This window comes from Marmota flaviventris, chromosome 3, assembly GCF_047511675.1.
Source record: "Marmota flaviventris isolate mMarFla1 chromosome 3, mMarFla1.hap1, whole genome shotgun sequence".
NCBI classification, from domain to species: Eukaryota; Metazoa; Chordata; class Mammalia; order Rodentia; family Sciuridae; genus Marmota; species Marmota flaviventris.
Genome location: NC_092500.1, coordinates 73567472 through 73590325, shown reverse-complemented (window position 1 = coordinate 73590325; position 22854 = coordinate 73567472). Strand labels below are relative to the sequence as shown.

Here is a 22854-nt window from a genome sequence, read left to right as displayed (position 1 = left end):
CCCTGAAATGCTTATTCTTAGACTTTTATATCATAAGATCAATAAATTCCTTAATTTGATTAATCTGCTATAGCATGAGATTATGTTATATATGACCAAAGTCAAATCTAATGCTTATACTTTCTATCTCAGTTTCCCTCTCTTCCCTTTGTCTTCAACTAGCTGCCTTCTTATCACACATATGCTGACTACAACTACAATTGAGAAGGGGTTGTTCATCTTCTCACACCCCATGAAACAAAGGCCATGGAGGTATCAAGTAAAAAAGACACTTTTGCTTTAAGAAGTGACTGTATTCCTCTCTGGCACAAAGCAGAGTGCATAGCTATCAGGGATAAGATGTGGAACTCCTGGGACAAATATCAGCAAAGGGTCATTTTAAAAGCACTGCAGCCTGCTGGGTGCAGTGGTGCATGCCTCTAATTCCAGTGACTTTGATGGTTGAGGCAGGAAGATCACAAGTTCAAGACCAGCCTCCCCAACTTGTAAGATGTCTCAAAATAAAAGCTGGGAATGTAGCTCAGTAGTAGAGCAGCCCTGGATTCAATCCCCAATACTCGCCTCCCCACCAAAGAAAGTGCTCCAGATTAATAGGGTTTTTGCCAAACGAGACTGCTCCCCACCTCAAGAAAAGGTCTGTGTAAGTGGACTGAGAATCAACAGGAGAAGCAGTGGCTTCTGGGAAAAGTGAATCATCACACACGTGCAGAACCTGAACAAACAAACAAACAAAAACCTGTCTGCTCTAAATACTTGTGAGGCCCAGAGAACATGTCATAACAGTATTGGGCAGGTAAGAATTTCTGTGTTTCTGTGTACCCTATTCTTTCGTATCTCCTGATGCTACAGCCCTCAAGGGGCTCAGAAGCTGTGAGTATCTAGCTGAGGGAGGAGAATTGGAGAAAAAGAGTTTCCTCTCCTCTTCCAGGAGTGGGAAGGCTGCATGATGCAGGCTCTGACTGCAGGAGAGGATTGGATTTCATTCTAAATCAATTTTTTTCATTATGATTCTTAAAAAGAACTGGTCACACAAATTTCCACTTTCAGACTGTGTTTTGTGACCATCTCCAAGCCACAACTCCATCCTTTTTAATTTTATTTTGAGATAGAGTCATTGTCAAATTGGGCAGGCTGTCTTGAACCTGCAATTCTCCTGCCTCAGCTTCCAAGTAATTGGGATTACAGGCATACACCATTGCACTTAGCTATATTTTGTGGCTGAAAGTGAATGGAAGAGTGTTTTCTAAGAGAAACCTAAAGAGTCACGGGGGCCAGGCACAGTAGCACACTTCTGTATCCCAGCTACTCAGGAGGCTGAGGCAGGAGGATGGAAAGTTCAAAGTCAATCAGGGCAATTTAGTGAGACCCCATCTCAAAATAAAATTTACACTGAGTGTAGTGGCATGTGCCTGTAATCTCAGTGACATGAGAGTGGGGGAGTAGTGCTGAGAGACAGAAGGATCATGAGCTGGAGGCCAGCCTCAGCAACTTAGTGAGACTGTCTCAAAAAATAAAAAGGGTTTGCGATGTAGCTTAGTGATAGAGTACCCATGAGTTCAATCCCAAGTACCAGGGGGAAAAAATTAAAAAGGGCTAGAATGGTTTAGGGGATATAGCTGAGTAATAAAGTGCCCCTGGGTTTAATCTCCAGTACCCAAAGAGGGGAAAAAAGAAAGTCATAGTGGTCTCCTGGAACTCTCCAGGGGCCAGCAAATCTCTTCTCTCATTTAATAAATTAAAGATCCAGTGGTCAAATGCATAAAATTAGTTTATTAAATGCAGTCCTTAGGTTGGGCTTATTAAATGACATGGTTATTATTCTTACATCTGTTTTGTTATTACCAGGAATTTAAAATGGAGAAGATGGTAGAGTGTTTGAATAATCCAATCTTTTTGTCTCTGAAACCTTATATTCCTTTGTTCTGGTTTTTGAAAATTACTGTTTTTCCAATACTCTTACTTACTATTCCTCATTTAAACTTCTAGCCATCAGCCCATTAAACCCTCTGATTTTTCCCAGCTTGGATACCCTTTATTTTCTGTCCAAAACACTGCAGCACATTATTTTAACTTCCTATACCGTTTCCAGATAGCAGTATCTGCCTTTTCTAGTTTTATAGCAGACTGCTGGGTAATACTGAAGAAAAATCACTTAACCCTACACCTAGCAAATACCTGGTCTCCAAACTCAGCTGGACTTCTAGTGCCTCTTTTATATATTTTCTCAGGTCATTTCCCTGTTTCAGTCACTTTAGTAGCTATTGTCATTCTTTGCCATTCATTTCAAGCTCTGTACCCTGAATAAATTCATATTTCATAGAAAATACTAAAGTGATTTTTGTGACCAAGTTCTTTCTTTCTCAGTTCCATCTATAAATGTATTAATGTGTCCATCTCCTTCCCTATTTCCTCTAGTCTCAAGTGAAATTATTGTACTCCTGGATGAATCTATTCTGTTCACTGTGGTCTGGGTCAGTGCATATGAGTCACTAGGGCTTCTAGTTTAAATGCAGGTTTTGACTCAGTAGTTTTGAGGGGAGACCTGACATTGTGCATTTGTAACATGTGATGTTAATGCCACTAGCCCACAAAAATACACCTTGAGTAGAAAGTTTGTTGTTTGGTTTCTTCTCATCTCCTTTTGTTCTCCTAATGATCATTTATTCTTTTTTTTTTAAATATTTATTTATTTTTTTAGTTATCGGCAGACACAACATCTTTGTTGGTATGTGGTGCTGAGGATCGAACCCGGGCCGCACGCATGCCAGACGAGCGCGCTACCGCTTGAGCCACATCCCCAGCCCTGATCATTTATTCTTGATTTTCAAACTCTCTTTACTGGCTGTTAAGCACATAAAATATTCAAAATTCTCTTATCTAAAAAAATGATGCATTCCTGTAATTCCAGCTATTTAGGAGGCTGAGGCAGGAGGAATTGCACATTTGAGGCCAGGCTGAGCAACTAAACAAGATCCTGTCTCAAAATAAGATTTTAAAAAAGGGCTGGGGATGTAGCTGAGTGGTGGTGCCCTCGCCAAGTATGCACAAGGTCCTGGTTTGATATCCACCACTACAAAAGAGGGTCCTTTCCAAAATCTTTTCTTCTTAAGTCATCACCCTGTCTCACATCTTGCTTTCTCTATTTGTTATTCATTGCTGCATTACAATTATGCTAAGGCTTAGCAGCTAAAAATAGCTGTGTCTGTGTATCAAGAATCCAGGCATACCATAGCTCGGTGCTCTGATTCAGAGTGTCTCCCAAGACCACAATCAAGAGTCAGCCAGGCAGTAGTCATTGCAAAGGTTCTTTAGGGGAAGATCCATTTCCAAATTAATTCATCTGCTTGTTGGCAGGATTCAGTTGGACTGAGGGCCTCAGTACCCTATTGGCTACAAGTCTCCATCCCATCATTTATTTGCCATGTTATTCTTTCTCTAGGATACTTCACAACATGGCTGCTAGGTTCCATCACAATGAGAGAAGAGTGCAACAAAGAGCAAGCAAGATGGAATCCAGTGTTTTGTAAACCAGTTTTGAAAACGACACTCTATTTGACTATATTTATTAGAAGCAAGTCACTAAATCCATCTCAGAGTCGATGGAAAGATATTACACAAAAACATGAACTCTAGGTGCCAGGGATGATTGGGAGTCATCTTAGAAGCTCTCTATAACACCTTTATAGCCTCTTGAAAGAATCTATACTTAGATAGATATGTCTATCTAAGTATGTCTCCATTGTGTCAACTTTTGTTACCTTCTAAAATTTTATATTTTGCTTTTCCCCTTTACCACTTACTGAAGTTTTCCTGTTAAATCCAAAAATCAGTTTTATAACAGAGATACGAAAAATTGTGGTATATATGTGTAATAAGAATTGTAATGAAAAAAAAACCAAAGTACATGTATAAAGACATGAATTGATGTGAACATACTTTATATACAAAGATATGAAAAATTGTGCTCTATATGTGTAAAAGAATTGTAATGCAATCCGCTGTCATGTATTTAAAAAGATAAAATCAATTAAAAAAATGAGCAAAAATAAAAAAAATCAGTTTTATACCAGAAGAGTTCCTGGAGAAAGGGACCTGAACTCAGAACAAGTGAGGTCCTTGGCTACATGACAGGAAAGAATTTAAACACTTCAGTCAGACACACAAACAGATTTATTAAGCAAAGCAGATACACATTCAAGGAAAAATGCAGGCAATCTTGAAAGACAGATGTCTTTTGGGGTTAGAGCAAGAGATAAACACCATATCCATGTTGAGAGAACAAAGTTTTGGGGGTAAAGCAAAGGATACATACACATTTAAGGGAGAATATGGGACATCTCCAGAGGGGAGACAGCAAACCCTTGGTCTACAGTATGAATATTTGAATATAGAGGGACAGTAAATAGGGGCTGAACTAGAGGTGGAATCAGGGCAGAGTTCTACAATTATGTGCCAGGTTTTCTAGCACTTGCTCGAGTATTGCTCTCATGTTACTTTTTTGCAAGCAGAGGCATGGGTCAAGGGCACAGATCAAGGAATGGCCTGGGTTGCTCATGCATGCTCATTTTGCATTTCAAAGGTTCATGAGTAGCTGGGCATGGTGCTGTAATTCCAGAAACTCTGGAGTCTGAAACAGGAGAATTGAAAGTTCTAGGCCAACCTCAGCAATTTAGCAAGACCCTATCTCAAAAATAAAATAAAAAGGGCTGGAGATGTAGCTTAGAGGTAAAGCACCTCAGTACCCTTGCCTTCCCTCCCCAAATACATAAATAAGAAAGAAAGAAAAAATCTGAATACTCTTTTGTTTTTTTCCTATGTTGTAATTTTTGTTGGCAAAATCATGTGAAATCAGCCTATTTACTGGTCCCTCTCTCCCATCCCCCCATATAAGTTAGCTAAAATGAGAAAAATTATTTAAATAAATAATTCACTGATGCTTTAAAAATGTCAACTAAGTATTTGACCATTTTCCAAACTACATCAAAATTAAATCCATGGGCAACCCTATCTGCCAGTGAGTTGACTAGTCCTGCCAAAAATAAAGCAAATAGTATTGAAAATATATTCAGTGACAGCATTGAATGCTGTTCATCAGACTAGGTATTTTTGAAGACAGACACATGAAAATAGCAAATAAGCAAATATAGGTAATCCACTAGACTTTCTAAAGTAGAATCAGCTGTGAGAGCCCAGTATGGAAGAATGCAGCAGTAGTTTCCACTGAAATTAGGGTTTTTTCATTCTACTTATCTGAAGTCAGAGCCAATAATCCAAATGATCCCAAGAATGGTGATAAATATTTTTCTACATTTAGGAAGAGCCAATTGGCAGAAACCTTGCAAATGAGCCAGTTCCTGCTCTTGGTAACATAATACAAATTAGGGCTCTTGTTAATGCTGGTGGATCATGTGCCTTGAGTTGTTTCTTATTAGCAGAGATAGATTTACACCCACTCTTGTGCTTTCTGGCTCAGAGGTTTTGCACACACCTGAATGTGTATAAGTGACAGAAGGGTGAGGTTTATATTTAGAGAGCAAAACCAAGTCACATGACCCACAGGAGTCTGATGTTAGCCTCTATTAAAGTCAGGCTTAGCCAGGCACGTTGGTACATGCCTGTAATCCCAGCAGATCAGGAGGCTGAGGCAGGAAAATAGCGAGTTCAAAGCCAGCTTCAGCAGAAGTGTGATGCTAAGCAACTAAGTGAGACCCTCTCTAAATAAAATACAAAATAGGGCTGGGGATGTGGCTCAGTGTTTGAGTGCCCCTTGGTTTAATCCCTGGTATGCACACACCCCTTCCACCTCCCACCAAAAAAAAAAAAAAAAAAAAAAGTCAGCGTGGAGCACTATGCCTTCAAAAGCAATGGAGGAACATCTGTAAGACTTTATGTTCCAAAATGGAGGCTGCCACAGCACATCTTTGTTAGATTCCACAGAGGTCTTTTTTCTGTTCGCCCTTAATTCTTTTAGCTTAAACTGATCTAGATCATAATTATCTTTTAGGACCCTCTACCTATTCTATTTATCTCCACTGGTTTTTATTGGGCAACTTGATTTCTGTCCTTGGCACATCTCTGATTCTGCATTTGCCTTATTTTACTAGGTCTCATTGACCTACTTGTGTTCTTTGTATCTAGTTTCAACTTTTGGCCTGCTTTTATTTTAGCTCTTCCCTGACAGTCTGTAGAGACCTTGATCTACAATACAACACAATATATAGACAGATACTTTAGATTGGTATTAGCTGGTTTTGTTAGCCCCCATGACCTCCTGTCTACTAAAATGATTTTATTTGTAGACTTTTTAGCTGAGGCTTGCTGACATGACAGCCTTGGATTATGCTCTTTAAGTAAGAATCTTGTGATGAGGATGGAAAGAAAATAACATTTATCACCTCATTATCATCCTTAATGTTTCTAACATGAATGCTAAGTCTTTTGTGGTGGAAAGTGTTTAATTTACTGAACTAATTTAAGTTGAAGTATCCTTTTAAAAAAAATTGAAGTTATTATTCCACAAAACAAATGTGGAATGACAGCTCTATTAAGAGATAGAAATCCAAAAAAGGAAACCTTATATTTTCCCCTCAAGTTATTAATGACACCATGCATACATCTAGGGAGGTGACTTTATAATTTTCTCACTTTGTCTCAGCTAAAACTGTTCATGAAGAAGGCCTGAATTTCTACAAATTAACATTTTATATATTTTAACTCCTTCACTATTGTAAATATTCAGCATGTAGTTTTTTCAAGCTCTTAATAGATTCTTTCATTTCAGAGGCAAAGTGTTTGTGGTGAAGATGAATCAATTGGAATGGAGCCCAATACATAACAGACTTTTTATTGAGGTACTAGGGATTGAACCCAGAGTTCACACAAGATAGGCACGTATTCTAACACTGACCTACATTCAAGCCAGTAAATACTTTAGCTATTATAATTTGTTAAAATCATAATAATGGCTTACTATCATGTTAGTGCTGGATGATCTTTAGCCAGTAATATCTGAATTTGGTCTTGGGCCGATTACTCCTATATGTGATAATGTTGAGGGCACTATATGTATAGTAGGGGCAAAATAAGACAAACAATTATTGTTAGCTGTATCTTGTCTCTAAACCCTAATATAAAGCCCAAGAGAATTGAACCAGAAAGGGAGAATTCCCTTCTTTGGCTGAAGGACTCAAACATCAATACCCAAAGCCAGTCGAATGACACTTCTTTGTCTCCTTCCTTCCTCATCTTCTCATTCACACTCAAATGTTGAAATTCACCATGCCAGTAGTATGGAAATGTCACCTGCTAGAGTTAGAAAACAAGGAAAAAAATAATAAGAAAAAAAGTATTCCTTGATCATAGAGCTATCCACTCCAAACCTTCCAAGCTATGGTAAGACACAGACCTTGATTATGTGAAAAAAGACAAAATGAGCCCTTAGAAAGAGGAGGAGGCTTAGGCTTCTATCAGGATACAAACCTTCCCTCCACCACCTAAAGAGAGAAGAATTAAAATGAAAAGAAATAACTGGCTGTGTTTGAAGATACAGAAATAGCTCTTACTGGGCTCACAGTTTGTTAGGATATTTGATAAATGGCCATGCACTATGCTGTCAACTATGGCCAATGAGATATTTAATAAACCGAACCAAACCAAATAAACTATTCCTTGTGGGCAGGGATTGTGCCACCCACCTGTAAACCCAGCAACTTGGGCAACTGAGGCAGGAGAATGCAAGTTTGAGGTTAGTCTGGGCAACTTAGCAAGACTGTGTCTTGAAATGAAAAATAAAAAGGGCTGGGAATGTAGCCAGTGGTAAAGTGCCCAGGGTTCAATCCCCAGCACTACCTGCCCCCCCAAAAAAAGGGAGAGAGAGAAAAAAAATTGTGGATCATCAGATCAAAAGACAGAGGGTGCTACCTCTGCCCATGAGCAATACCTATCTTCCAGGATGGTGAAGATGATTGTCAATAATGTGTACATGGCACACAGTAGGACTTGAAATTGTAGCTATTTTTCTCTGTTTTGCTATTATTTTTAAAGGGAATCCTATACACTAGATATAGAAACACACAAAAATGAATGAAAAAATGAAAATTATATGCTGCTTGATATAATAATCACATCTCCCAGAATTGTAGCAAAAGTGATTAACTACTAAGATTTAAAAATTTGAAAGTGATTTTATGTTCAGTTTTGTCTGTAATTGGTGGTTACAGGTGGTCACATATAGTATGTGGACATAGACTTAAAAATTTAAAATGAATACAGCATTTGACAGTTATGATCCATCTTGATTTAAGTCATATTTGGAGTTTGGCTGGGATGTTAGCCAAAAAAGATTTGCTATCGTTTCATGAGATAAAATTACTGCATGAATCATCATCTCTCTAGCCTATTCAAGTAAAGATTCTTTTCAAAATACCGACACAGTTCACGATTTGATGAACATGTGTTTCTGCAATTTGATTCTTTCAAATTTATAAAAAAAAATTTTTTAAATTGTAGTTGGAAACAATACATTTATTTTGTTTATTTTTACATGGTGCTGAGGATTGAACCCGGGGCCTAGCACATGCTAAGCAAGCTCTCTACTGCTGAGCCACGACCCCAGCCTCAATTCTTTCAAATTTTAAGTGGTGTGGTGGAGAGGGCATATACTATCTAAAGATATATACCTGGGTTTAGCAGATGAAAATTAAGTGAAGGAATACAAGAACATAATGTTTTCTCCTATGTAAAATGAGGCACAGGTAGTGGCTTGACATTTTCCAGGCTAAACTATCATTTAGACAACGTATAATATAAAAATTCAGATGGGGTTGGGGATGTGGCTCAAGTGGTAGCTTGCTTGCCTGGCACGCGTAAAGCACTGGGTTTGATCCTCAGCACCACATAAAAATAAAATAAAGACATTGTGTCCACCTAAAAAACTAAAAAGTAAATATTAAAAAAATTCAGATACATATCTTTGTGAGCAATTTTAAAAACCAATTGTGTTTTTTGAAAGTATAAAACAAATGTAGAATGTTGAAAGAAACTGTACATAGATTATTATCTGTAATAGTGTGGTCATAGAACATTTAAGTCCAACTTTGGAATTCCTAATGTTTGTGATGGTAATGAAATTGTAGGATTTATTTTGTTTTGTTTTGGCTGTAATAGGGATTGAACCCAGGGGGACTCTACCAGAGTGACAGCCCCACCCCTTTTTATTTTTTGAGATGGGTTCTTGCTAAATTGCCAGAAGCTGGCCTTGAATTTGTGATTCTTCTGTCTCAGCTTCTGGAGTATATGGGATTACAGGTGTGTGCCACCACACCCTATTGAAAATGCAAGTTCTAAAAGACTAGTCCAGTAAGATATATTAGGATTATAAGATATTTCTTCACTACTCTGAAATTTTTTATTGGCTAGTCTTTCCCAATAAGTCAATTTGATCTTTATTTTTATTTTATGTTTTTTTTTTGCAATTGGCAGAAGGGGGGATTTATTGAACCAGCATGCTGGGGCTCCGTGCCCACTCAAGAAGGGAAAGCAGCCCAGAGCCCCGAGCAGGGGCTGAACACTGCTTAAGTGTTGAGAGCCACAGCCGAAGGGGCCCCAGCAAACTTCCAGCTGCCAGCAATCCAGCTGCCGGCTGATGATTGGCTCACAGCAGCCCCAGCAACATCTAGCTGATTGGCTCCTCGGCCCCAGCAACATCTAGCTGATTGGCTCCTCTGCGGTGATGCTCATTGAACTGTTTCCCTGCCCTTTCAGACCACGGAGCTGCTCATTGGGGGACTTTTTGGCTCTGCCCACGTGACCCAGCCAATCGGCCTCAAGAGCAGGAGGATTGTGGGAGGTGGAAAGAAGCTTGTGGGGGGAGAGAGAGGCTTGTGGAAAGCTGGTGGTGGCAGTTGAGGCTCTGAGGATTTTTCCTGAGAGGCTGTTTTGTTTGGCGTGTTTGGTTCTAAAAATAAAGTTAGTTTCTTTTGACAAGTGGCTTCTGATTGTGCCCAGCCAGACTGCGGCATTTGGTGGCTCGCATGGGGAGCGACTGAGGGTAAGTGAACTGCTCGCCCCTGAGGGCAGGGCAAGAGGATGGGTAGCCATTTTAAGATTCTTCTTTTGTTATTTTGTTTCACTTTTGTTTTAAGTTGCCTGTCCCTGGAGATGTGTAAGATGGAAGAAAAACCGCTCACATCTGAGGAACAGATAGGGAGAAAGGACGGATGGACATTTCAGGAGGCTATTATAATGATTTTGTGTTGTTTCAATTTTGTTTCACTCTGTTTCAGTTTTGTTAGGCGTCATCTTGTTGGGTTGTATTATAGTAGAAATACGGGATCAAAAATTAGTAAAAAACAAACTGAAAGAGTGTTAAGTAAATTGTTAGAGGAAGGAGGCATCCCAGTAAAATCAATAGCAGTCAGGGCATACGTTGATACAATACAAAAATGTAGCCCATGGCTTTTTAAGGAGGAGTTGTTAAATATATCACAATGGAACCATCATGGTGAAGATTTAAAAAGAATAGAAAAGAAAAGCCCAGGGACTCTGCCAGTTGGCACATTGACATTGTGGGCGTTGGTGTCTTGTTTGCTTAGTCCAAAGCCTTCAGTTCAGACAATAGTAGAGGAAGGAGAAGACATAATGATTCAAGTAAAAGAGAAGGCCTCTCAAGCTAGTCAGACAGAGGAAAAGATTCAAGTAAAAGAGAAGGCCTCTCAAGTTAGTCAGACAGAGAAAGAAAGTGTAAAACAGAAAAAGCCATCAGGGGGAAAGTTACAACAGGAGACTGCTACTAACACCTTTCTATCACCAGAGGGTGTAAGTGTCCAACCAACAGCACCACCTCTACAGGAGACTGCTACTAACACCTTTCTATCACCAGAGGACGTAAGTGTCCAACTAACAAGGCCACCTCCATATGCTGGGAGGTCCCCAACCCCCGCAGTTGATAGTTGGGATCCTGAGACAAGATCTCAAATATTAACATGCCCTGTATTTGAGGCAGGAGGGCAGCGATTTTACCAAGTTTTAAATTTCAAAACAGTGAAGCAGCTAAAAGAGGCTGTAACAACCTATGGTCCTCAAGCACCCTTCACTGTAAGCATGGTCGAATCCATTAACAACTTGAACATGACGCCAGCAGATTGGGCTAATATGTGTAAAGCTGTGCTAAATGGAGGACAATACCTGTTATGGAAGGTTGCCAATGAGGAATTTTGCAAGGAGACGGCTAGGCGAAATGCAGCAGCTGGTTATCCTCAGAGAAATCTAGATATGTTGTTAGGAAAGGGACCTTATGAGGATCAGCAGCAACAAATTGCATATGATCCTGGCGTATACGCACAAATTGCTGCAGATGCAATTAAGGCATGGAAGACTTTACAAGGACATGGAGGTTTACAAGGTCAATTATCTAAGGTAATACAAGGAGCTAATGAACCTTATGCTGAATTTGTAGATAGGCTTATTCAAACAGCTACCAGAGTTTTTGGGAATACAGAACAAGCAATGCCATTACTAAAACACCTGGCTTATCAGCAAGCGAATCGTTGGTGCAGAGACATCATTAGACCATGGAAACATGAAGATTTAAACACATATATTAAATTATGTAGAGACATTAATGAACAAGAGCAAGTCGTGGCAGCTGCAGTAAAACAGCCTTTAGATGCCAGAGACATTAATGAACAAGGGCAAATTGTGGCAGCTGCAGTAAAACAGGCTTTAGATGCCAGGCCAAGAACATGCTACAATTGTGAACAAACAGGACATTTTAAAAGGAATTGCCCCATTGGAGGAGGGTTTAACAAAACTAGGTATCAAAGGAGTAGAATACCAGGTATTTGCCCACGATGGCGTAGAGGGAGACATTGGGCTAATGAATGCCATTCTCAAACCACCATAGAGGGTACTCCATTATCAAAAAACGAACAAGGACCAGGTGTTTATCCACGATATCGTGGAGAAAGGCATTGGGCTCCATTGCCAAAAAATGGACAGGGGGGCCCAATGCTCTGGGGCCCAAAACCACAAATATACGGAGCACTGGAGGAACCCAGCAACCCATCAGGGTAGTGCCCAGGACACATTGTCCATCAGATCCCTCATCAGACAAACCAGAGGGAGCGCAGGGTTGGACATCTGCACCTCTGCGAGAGCAGTACTAACTCCAGAGATGGGAGTTCAAATCATTCCCACAGGGGTGAAAGGACCTCTTCCCAAAGGAACAGTAGGCTTATTATTGGGACGCAGCTCTTCTACTCTAAAAGGACTTATGATAAGTCCTGGGGTAATTGATCCCGATTATGAAGGTGAAATAAATATTATAGCCAGTTCTCCAAAGGGTATATCAGTAATTTCACCAGGAGATAGAATAGCACAGTTACTAATAATACCCAGCCTACAAGATAAATTTTCCAGTCGTGCTGTAGAAAGAGGTTCCAAGGGATTAGGCTCCACAGGTGTAGATTGGGCTATGCTTTCTTTAAATTTAGATTCTCGCCCCATGCTAAAACTAAATATTCAAGGACATGAATTTAATGGGCTACTGGATACAGGTGCAGACCTTAGCATCATCTCTCGTCAAGAATGGCCAAAACATTGGCCATTACAACAAGCCACTCAAACGCTTCAAGGCCTAGGAGTGGCGACTAATCCCCATAGAAGTGCAATGGTATTAGATTGGAAGGATCCTGAAGGATGTGAAGGAACTATACAGCCATATGTATTGGATCATCTTCCCGTAAATTTATGGGGACGAGATGTCCTAGATCAATTAGGTTTGACATTAACAAATAACATCAACCAAAATGCACCCACTATTATGACTAGACAAGGTTTTAGGAAAGGAAAAAGATTAGAAAAACAAGAACAAGGTATAGCAGCACCAATACAAATAGATCAAGGAACAGAAAGACATGGGTTGGATTTTCAGAAAGGGCCACTGAGACAATAAAAATTACTTGGAAATCAGAAAGACCAGTATGGGTTCCTCAGTGGCCCCTGACTAAAGAAAAGATACAAGCAGCCCATGACCTGGTCAAACAACAATTAGCGGAAGGACATATACAACCTTCTGTATCTCCCCACAATACTCCCATTTTTGTCATCAAAAAGAAATCTGGTAAATGGAGATTATTGCAAGATTTAAGAGCCATTAATAATGAGATGGTTATTATGGGACCTGCTCAATCAGGGATTCCTCAGTTGTCTGCTTTGCCAAAAACCTGGTATGTTTTAGTTATAGATATTAAAGATTGTTTTTTTTCAATTCCAATTCATCCTGAGGATAGTCCATGTTTTGCATTTACTATCCCTGCACTGAATCATGAAGGTCCTGATCAGAGATATGAATGGAAAGTACTCCCTCAAGGGATGGCTAACAGCCCAACTATGTGTCAAATTTATGTTAACAAAGTAATCCAGCCACTTAGAAATCAAAATCCTGAACTACAAATATTTCACTATATGGATGATGTATTATTAGCACACAAAGATAAAAACACATTGCTAGAATGTTATGCCACACTTACAAACTTATTAAAAAATTATAATCTAGAGATAGCAATAGATAAAGTACAATTAAATTTTCCAATTAATTATTTAGGAGTTCTATTATCCTCAACCATGGTCCGTCCACCAAAAATTCAAATACGAGTAGATCAACTCAAATCACTTAATGACTTTCAAAAGTTATTAGGAGACATAAATTGGATAAGGCCTTATTTAGGTATACCAACAGGAGAGTTGGGACCTTTATTTGATATCCTAAAAGGTCCATCAGATCCAAATTCACCCCGAATGTTAACGCCTGAAACAAGAAAGGCATTAAAAATCATTGAAACATATATGGAAAATATGCATTTGGATAGAATTGATATAAGTTTGCCTTTATTATTTATTGTACTACCAACAAAAAATATTCCTACAGGAGTATTTTGGCAAGAAGGTCCATTATTATGGATACATTTATCTTATTCTCCTAACACTATTCTTACTAGGTATCCTGAGGCTGTAGGACAATTAATACTCAAAGGAATAAAAGCAGCAAAGGGAGTGTTTGGAATTTCTCCCAATAAAATTATTACTCCATATACTATGAATCAAATTGATGAGTTAGCTAATGAGTTAAATACTTGGGCAATAATCATGTGCAAATCTAATGTTTCATTTGATAACCACTTACCATCTAATCCTTTATTGTCTTTTTGGTCATTGCATCCTGTAATTTTTCCAAAAATGACAAGAAAAACACCTATCATGAATGCTCCAAATATATTCACTGATGGGTCAAATAATGGTACAGCAGCAGTAGTTACCCCTGATCAAACTTTTACATTTTTAGTACCCAAACAATCAGCTCAAAAGGTAGAGCTTAATGCAGTTTTACAAGCTTTTGTGATGTTTAAAGATTCTGTATTTAATTTATTTTCTGATAGTCAGTATGTAGTTAATGCTATAGTATCTCTTGAAGATGCTGGTAGGATTTCCCCTTCTTCTACTGTTTTCTCTTTGCTTTCCACTATACAAAGTCTAATCTGGGACAGAAAAGATCCATTCTTTATAGGACATATCAGGGCACATACAGGATTGCCTGGAGCCCTTAGTTTGGGCAATGATTTAGCAGATAAAACTACACATGACATACATATTTTTTCTACACTAGAAGAAGCTATAAATTTTCATAAAAAGTTCCATGTCAATGCTAATACTTTACAAAAGTGTTTTAAAATAACTAAGGAACAAGCTAGACAAATAATAAAACAATGTCAAAATTGTGTGACCTTTTTACCACAAGTTAATCTTGGAGTCAATCCTAGAGGATTGATACCTAACCATATTTGGCAGATGGACGTCACACACTTGCCAGAATTTGGAAAATTAAAATATTTGCATGTTACAGTTGATACTTCTTCTGGATTTTTGATGGGCTCCCTTCATGCCGGAGAAAAAACTAAAGATGTTATAGCTCATTGCTTACAAAATTTTGCCACTGTGGGTGTTCCAAAACAGTTAAAAACAGATAATGCCCCTGGTTATACTTCTACCTCTTTTAAACAATTTTGCTCAACATTTGGCATTACTCATATAACAGGAATCCCATACAATCCACAGGGACAAGGCATAGTTGAAAGAGCTCATCAAACTATTAAAATGTACTTATTAAAGCAAAAAGAAGGAATTGGGAAGGGGTATATATTCCCCAAAGATAAACTTAAAATAACCCTTTTTACTCTAAACTTTTTAAATTTGGATTCATCAGGACTTAGTGCTGCGGAAAGGCATATGTGTCCAAAAAATGTGCATAAGCCCAAGGTACTTTGGAAGGATATTCTAACAGGACAATGGAAAGGTCCTGACCCAGTAATTGTCTGGAGTCGGGGGTCTGTTTGTGTGTTTCCACAGGGAGAACAGCAGCCAATTTGGATTCCAGAGAGATTAACCAAGGTCCTGACCCAGTGATTGTCTGGAGTCGGGGGTCTGTTTATGTGTTTCCACAGGGAGAACAGCAGCCGATTTGGATTCCAGAGAGATTAACTAAAGCGATTTCTACAGACCAAAAAGAAGATGATTTGGCTCAAATCCATAACAACTGATATCCAAAACTCCAGTTTGGCTATTCTTACATCTGCAACAGAACCAGGATGCTTTTTTCAATATCTATTTTATTATTGCCCTTTGCCATATCATGAAGTTCTATTTTGTTTTTTGAGCTCATACAGACCTAGGTTAATGTTTTGCTGATCAGTTCTATTTTTTGACTATAGAGTTTTTAAACATTGCAATGGAGATTTCACCTGTAAAAAGTTATAAGGCCTTTACTATAATGTTATGTGTTGTATGTATTATATTATGTGTGCACACTTGTGTTTTGTGTTATATGTTTGAATGTATGTATGTCCATATATCATATATGATGAGCGCTCATGATAAAATAGATCCAAATTTTTTTTTTCACGTGATTTATATGGTTTAATTTAAATTGGGTAAACAACTGTTGAGGATTGTTTTAATATGTAAACAAAAAAGAAGGTTAACAGATCTGTTTGTTTACTTTCACCTTTCCTTTTCATTATATTTAATAATTCTCTTAAAGATAATGTAAATTGTTAAGAAAATTGTTTTCTTTTAGTGCCTTTTGTAATGTTACATAATTTTTTCTTTAGACATTATTGCCAGAATTCCTATCTTCATCCCAGTGCCGGTGAAGACAATGTAAATTGTTAAGAAAATTGTTTTCTTTTAGTGCCTTCTGTAATGTTACATAATTTTTTCTTTAGCCATTATTGCCAGAATTCCTATCTTCATCCCAGTGCTGGTGAAGTCAAAGATAAAACCAATCTACAGCTTCTACAATAGCCATCACTGAACTGCTTGCAGAACTTGCCTGGACACATTGTGAGCTCACCTGTATGCATTGTGAACTATCTGTTGGTGCAGCGACTTGTGGTAGTGTTGGGGTATTTTTGCTGATGATGTCACCGGTGGTACAATTTTTCAAAGGAGCCCTCAATTGGCTTAATGTCATGGCATTTTGCATCCTCCTCTACTAGTGATGGTCTAAAATTTGGGGGCCAACAGAGGTGAGGCAAAGAACCTCACCCCCCCACTGGTGCAAAGGCCTATCCACAAGTATAGCTGTATGCTGGACCGGTAGTCAGTGACGGGTATGATCCAATTGCAGTGGTACCAACCTAAGACAGGAGGCTGACGCCTAGAGGTCAGTTCATCCGATGACGGGTAAGGACCATATGTTGAATTGGACTGCCTAACAGACACGGTCCCTAAGCCACATGCTTGTTGTTTAAACAGAGAGGGGGAGATGTTGAGAGCCACAGCCGAAGGGGCCCCAGCAAACTTCCAGCTGCCAGCAATCCAGCTGCCGGCTGATGATTGGCTCACAGCGGCCCCAGCAACATCTAGCTGATTGGCTCCTCGGCCCCAGCAACATCTAGCTGATTGGCTCCTCTGCGGTGATGCTCATTGGACTGTTTCCCTGCCCTTTCAGACCACGGAGCTGCTCATTGGGGGACTTTTTGGCTCTGCCCACGTGACCCAGCCAATCGGCCTCAAGAGCAGGAGGATTGTGGGAGGTGGAAAGAAGCTTGTGGGGGGAGAGAGAGGCTTGTGGAAAGCCGGTGGTGGCAGTTGAGGCTCTGAGGATTTTTCCTGAGAGGCTGTTTTGTTTGGCGTGTTTGGTTCTAAAAATAAAGTTAGTTTCTTTTGACAAGTGGCTTCTGATTGTGCCCAGCCAGACTGCGGCACTTAAGTACACTTTTTGGGGAGGGCGGAGGGCTTTGTATACATCAGAACAAATCATCATTAGGCGCGGGAAAATTGAACAACAACTCCTAAACCTGATTAGTTCATTCATTGGCGGGAACAGGTCAGGCTGGAGTGATAGGTCATTCCTAAGGAGGGGGTTACATTTAAACTGATTGGTCCAGGCCCTGCAATGCCTGCGTGCAACCACACAGACCCCTTCAGTTATTAAACAACCAGACAATCAGGGGAAATGTTTACTGGGCGGTTCTAAGCATTGTCTTAACAGCTAACTCAGACCTTGCAGCTTAGAAACTTTTACAACACCCGGTCTTTTACCCTTTAACTTTTACGCTTTAACTTCAATTTCTTTTACCCTTACATTCCCCTCTCCTTTTTCTGACTACTTTTAATCTTAAAAGTAATGCATCACGATTATTGAAGGGTTTTAGATTTCATGAGTTGTTTTGCGTTCCCTGGAATCATTTTCAGCATGGCCTCCATTTTAGATTTCACTCGGTATTAGACCCCGATTTATCTAACTACACTGACTACCTAACTTAAAATCTGGCTTCATTCCCCCCTCTAATTTGGGAACTCCTTACTGCTGTAAGGAAGGGGGGCGAAGAAGATCTTTCTGGCTTCTTCAGGCTGAAAAGGGTCAATTTGATCTTTAAAGCTATCATAACCTCTGGGTGTTAGCACCTGGCATTCATTGAAGTTAACTATAGTGCCCTAAGTTACTAAAATAAAGGTAATAGAAAAGGAGAGAAGATAAAATCCAATCTAACTCATAAAGTTTAAATAAGAAGTGTTATTTATATGGATTCTGTATTGGCTTAAGCATCTTCTAATATTGCCAAAACATATAGGTTACTTGACTTATCTGTGACTTGTTTTCCTCATCTGTAGAATGGACATGCCACCTTTGATTCTTTTTGTTTTTGTTTCCAGGCTGGAGATCCAACTCCGGGCCTCATACATGCTGAGCAAGTGCTCTACTACTGAGTTACACCACAGCTCCCTACTTTGGTTTTTGTGAAGACTAAATTTAAAAATAAATTTAAAGTGCCTAGAATGGTACTTGGTAGATAGTAAGCACTCAATGTACAATATATGTTATCAGTAGAAGTAGAAGTGTATGGGGAATAATGGCTTATTACATAGTCATATGGATGTCAATAAAGGGCATACTGTTTTAGAATTTACCCACCTAAAATTCAAAGAAAGCATTTTATGTTTCCTAAACAATAAAAATAAAAATTCTGAAAAATACTCAATGTACAATTAAGACAACACTCAGTAATATACAGTTAAAGCCCATTAACCTTAGAAAACAAAATATAATAAAATTAAGATGTTATACATAATATATAAATTAGTGATAATTCATATACTTCATTGTTTTTAACTTCTTCCCAAATCAAGAAGCTCCTTAAAAAGTCTTCTATAAGGAAAAAAAAAAAACCCCTTTCATTGTAGATTATAAGTATGTGAAAACTCCATTATAAAATAGCTTGTTAGAACTTAGATTTGTATGCATGTGTAATATTATTTCTTCCAAGAAATTATATTTTGAAAAAAAAAAGTTTCATCTTAAAACAACACCTCATTGATTATAAGTTAATTTTTTGGTGCTAAGGATTAAACCCAAAGGGTTTTACATATGTTAAGCATGAGCTGTACCAATAAGCTATACCCTCTAGTCCTATTTCTTTCATTATAATATGGGTCAAATAATATGTCCCTGAAAATCAAATATTATTGTGTTAGGCTAACACATCTTTATCCCCAATACCAATTTCTGCTTATTTATGTTTGGTAAGGCAAGTGATTTGTAACACACTGCATCAGTATGATTGGCATAATTATTTTTCTAGATTGTGTAAGTTATAAATCACTCATTATTAACTCTGTAGGATAACTTTGTAAATTTTGCTTTTAAAAAATAAAGCTACTCTTTTCAATCTTTTGCACATTCTATGTAAATTTTTTCTTCTATGAATTCCAATTGTATGAAAATGCATTTAGCCCCATTTCCCATCCCCTCTTTATAGTCTAGAATGGATTCTTTCATGTCCAGAAAAAGAATAATAAAAGTGGCAGCAAGCTGGGCACAGTAGCACATGCTCGTAGTCCCAGAGACTCCTCAGGCTGAGGCAGAAGGATCATCATTTCAAAGTCAGCCTCAGCAATTTAATGAGAAACTGTCTCAAAATAAAAATAAAAAGGACTGGGCATATAGCACACGGATAAAATGTCCCTGGGTTCAATCCTCTTTGCCTCCAGAAAACAAAAGAAACAAACAAAAATACCAAAATCAAAAACAAGCAAAAAAGAGTGGCAGCAAAAGGGACAGAATTCTGGGAATTTATAAGACAAAAGGAGATAGATAAAAGATGGCATGAAAGAGAAGCACTGATCCTAATCTATTTTCAAGTCTGACTACAAATTTTGGAATTGTCTACTGGGGCTATGGTTATTTGCAGATTTGGTGCAGGCTCTCTGTTGGTAGCCCACCTAGAATTTCTGACAAGTGACTTTCTGTGTTTTACCTTTTATTGCATGATGGCTGGGCTCTTAAAGGGAGCATCTTGAGTGCTGGCATTCTTAGAGCAAGGTTTTAAAAACCCCGTGACAAGTCACAAATTTCTTGTGATTGAGTCCAGAGCATAACTTGCAGTGCATGCTATTGGTCAAGCAAGTTACTGAAATCAGTCCAGATTCAAAGAGAGGGGAATTGGAAGAGTAACAAAGAATTCGTAGCTATCCTTCCATTGTGTGTGTGTGTGTGTGTGTGTGTGTGTGTGTGTGTGAGAGAGAGAGAGAGAGAGAGAGAGACAGACAGACAGACAGACAGACAAACTAAACCTAGGGACATTGAACTATACCCCAGCTCTTTTTCATTTTTATTTTGAGATAAGGTCTCACCAAGTTGTCCTGGATGGCTTCCAATTTGCCACCTCCTTGCGTTGGCCCCCTGGATAGGTGGGATTAAAGGTATTCACCACCATGCTGGTTTTGCAGCTGTCTTTATCAACCACAGATATGAAAAAAAAATTTTAGAAATGAAAATCATTTGGGGCTCGGATTGTGGCTCAGTGGTAGAGCGCTCGCCTCGCACATGCGAGACCCTGGGTTCAATCCTCAGCACCACATAAAAATGAATATACAAAGTAAAGGTATTGTGTCCAACTACAACTAAAAAATAAATATATAAAAAAGAAAATCATTTTTATCAAAATTAAACACTCAGTGCATGGGTTTCACAGAATTTTGATAAAGTTAAATAATAATTAGTGATCTGGAAGACAAAACTGTAAGAGAATATGTAGAATATAAAACCAAAGACAGAGATACAACTTGGGGCTCCTTTTTAGTCCTGGGGATCTGGAATGCTATGGCTGTAAACAGTAGCCTTCTCCCTAGTATTGGCATCCTGTTGCTTATATGGGTTACCCTAAGGGATCCTGGAGACAGCCCATTAAAGTAGAAGTTTGGAGATATCTCTGTGGGAAGGAGATGCCCTGCTTCCTTTTTCTGCTTTTGCTCCTAGGGGAGGCAGGAGGAGCAGCTGCCTTGACATTTAGAACTGCCCTGGACATGCAGAACCGAGCCAGAGAGTTTGTGGTAGCAATGCTCCACCAGGAACTGCATCATTTATGCCACAGACCAAGAATCTACCCAGATGAACAAGGTCACCAGCATGTTTAATGGTCAGCTAGGCTAGTCAGGGGGTGGAGGAGGCATAGGCCTGTAATCTGAGCTGCTTAGGCTGAGGCAGGAGGATCATAAGTTTGAGACCAGCCCGGGAAACTTAGTGAGACCCTGTCTCAAAACCAAAAGTAAAAAGGCCTGGGAGTGTGGCTCCGTGGTAAAGTGCTCTGGGTTCAATGCCCGGGTAGAGGCTGGGCGCAACTGATATATGTTGTGGGGATTCTGAGAATGTTGCAGGAGGTAGGGAGTTTCTCGGTTCATGCATTCCGATCTATCAAGATAACTGACGACACACACATACACAGAGCATGCATGCACACACATGAATGCACACACACAGAGACAGCTGTACACATCAGAGGTATATTCAAAGTCAAAATACTTTCGGCATAGATGCCCAAAGGTCTGTCTCCAGAATGAGAACTGCACCTGTGTTCCTGGGAATCCTATCTACATAGTTCCTGGTTTTGTCAGGCCTGTGGACCTAATTGAGAAAAACCAAGGTGGTATGTTCATAGGTCCTTTCTTTTCTTTTTTTTTTAATATTTATTTCTTAGTGTTAGGTGGACACAATATCTTTATTTTATATTTATGTGGTGCTGAGGATGGAACCCAGTGCCTCAGGCATGCTAGGTGAGCACTCTACCACTGAGCCACAACCCCAGCCCCTCATAGGTCCCTTTTTAAATGCTAAATTTGCATGGGGATAATTGTTGACTGATGTATGTTTTAAAACCTGTCTTGCATGTGGGGATGTGTGTATGGGATGTCCTTGTTCTGCCTTTGTGGTTTGTAGACTCCCCTGCCTGTGATCAGGGTTGAGACATCTTGTTCTTCTGAGAGAGCTGACTGTGCATCCTATTTTCTTGAGATAGCTGCTTTTCTATTCCCTTTGTGACTGTGTCCCCGGGAACTCCCATCATTCCTGCTTGTACCCATCCTATCATATATACAAATATATTCATATGTATTCATATATACGTGTGATGCTTAGTATTGCACTCTGTTCCCAAGTCACCCATTTTTCCTGCTCTGAGAAAACGGTTCTGGGCTTTTCCAATAGTTTTCCTTTGTCAAATGGCACTGAAACTTTGTTGTAGAAGGTGCTAGAGAACCATTACAGGAAAAAAAAGGATTTTTACTTCCTGACTCCATTGCGCTTACTCCTAAAACTCCTGCAGTATGCTCGGCTTTTCCAGCCACAGGCCCTTGCCCTCTTTCCACTACCAGGTTCCTACAGTGCATGTTGGCCAGCAGCGGCCAGTGCCCAGCAGCTTCTCTTTTTTGGATAGCTTTATAGCAGAGTGCCTCCTGGAAAACAACTTTCCCTAAAATCTTAGAATGCAGATTTCCAGTAAATTTGTAGATTTCTAGAAAGTTCCATTCATGTGGCAACAGAGAGATTTGTGTGTCATCTGGTGAGTTACGGCTATGTTCTCTTAGCCCGTTGCTGGCAGGAGTTTGAGGTGTAGTTTTTCTTGGACATTCTATCTCAGCACTAGATTAGTGGCTGATCTTCTGGAGTCTTGATTACCAGTTTATTTAGTGTAGGTCCACTTAGGACTTGTCCTGAGACACATATCCTTTTTTAGGAACTTGGTTTTTACTCATAAGGTGTGGACCTTCCAGAGTTTCAATAGAGCTCAAGTTGTTCATTAAGTCCCTATAACTCATATGAGATAAGGGTCTAAATTTAACTTTTTGTGTGTGGATATACAATTGTCCCAGCAACATTTGTCATATATACCTAATTAATTTTAATTAGGTATACATGACAGCAGAATGCATTTTGATCATTGTACATAATAGCAGCACAACTTTTCATTTCTCTGGCTGTATACTGTGTAGTGTTGCACCATATGTGCAGTCATATAGGTA

The 22854-nt window shown here is 39.1% G+C and overlaps 1 non-coding gene across 1 annotated transcript; it reads left to right on the top strand.

Annotated features, from left to right (window-relative positions):
- The first annotated feature begins 20607 nt into the window (after positions 1 to 20607).
- On the top strand, positions 20608 to 20741 carry LOC114091764 (small nucleolar RNA SNORA70). The gene has a single exon (XR_003582545.1). It is a non-coding gene; the product is annotated as a small nucleolar RNA SNORA70 (small nucleolar RNA).
- Positions 20742 to 22854: the final 2113 nt, after the last annotated feature.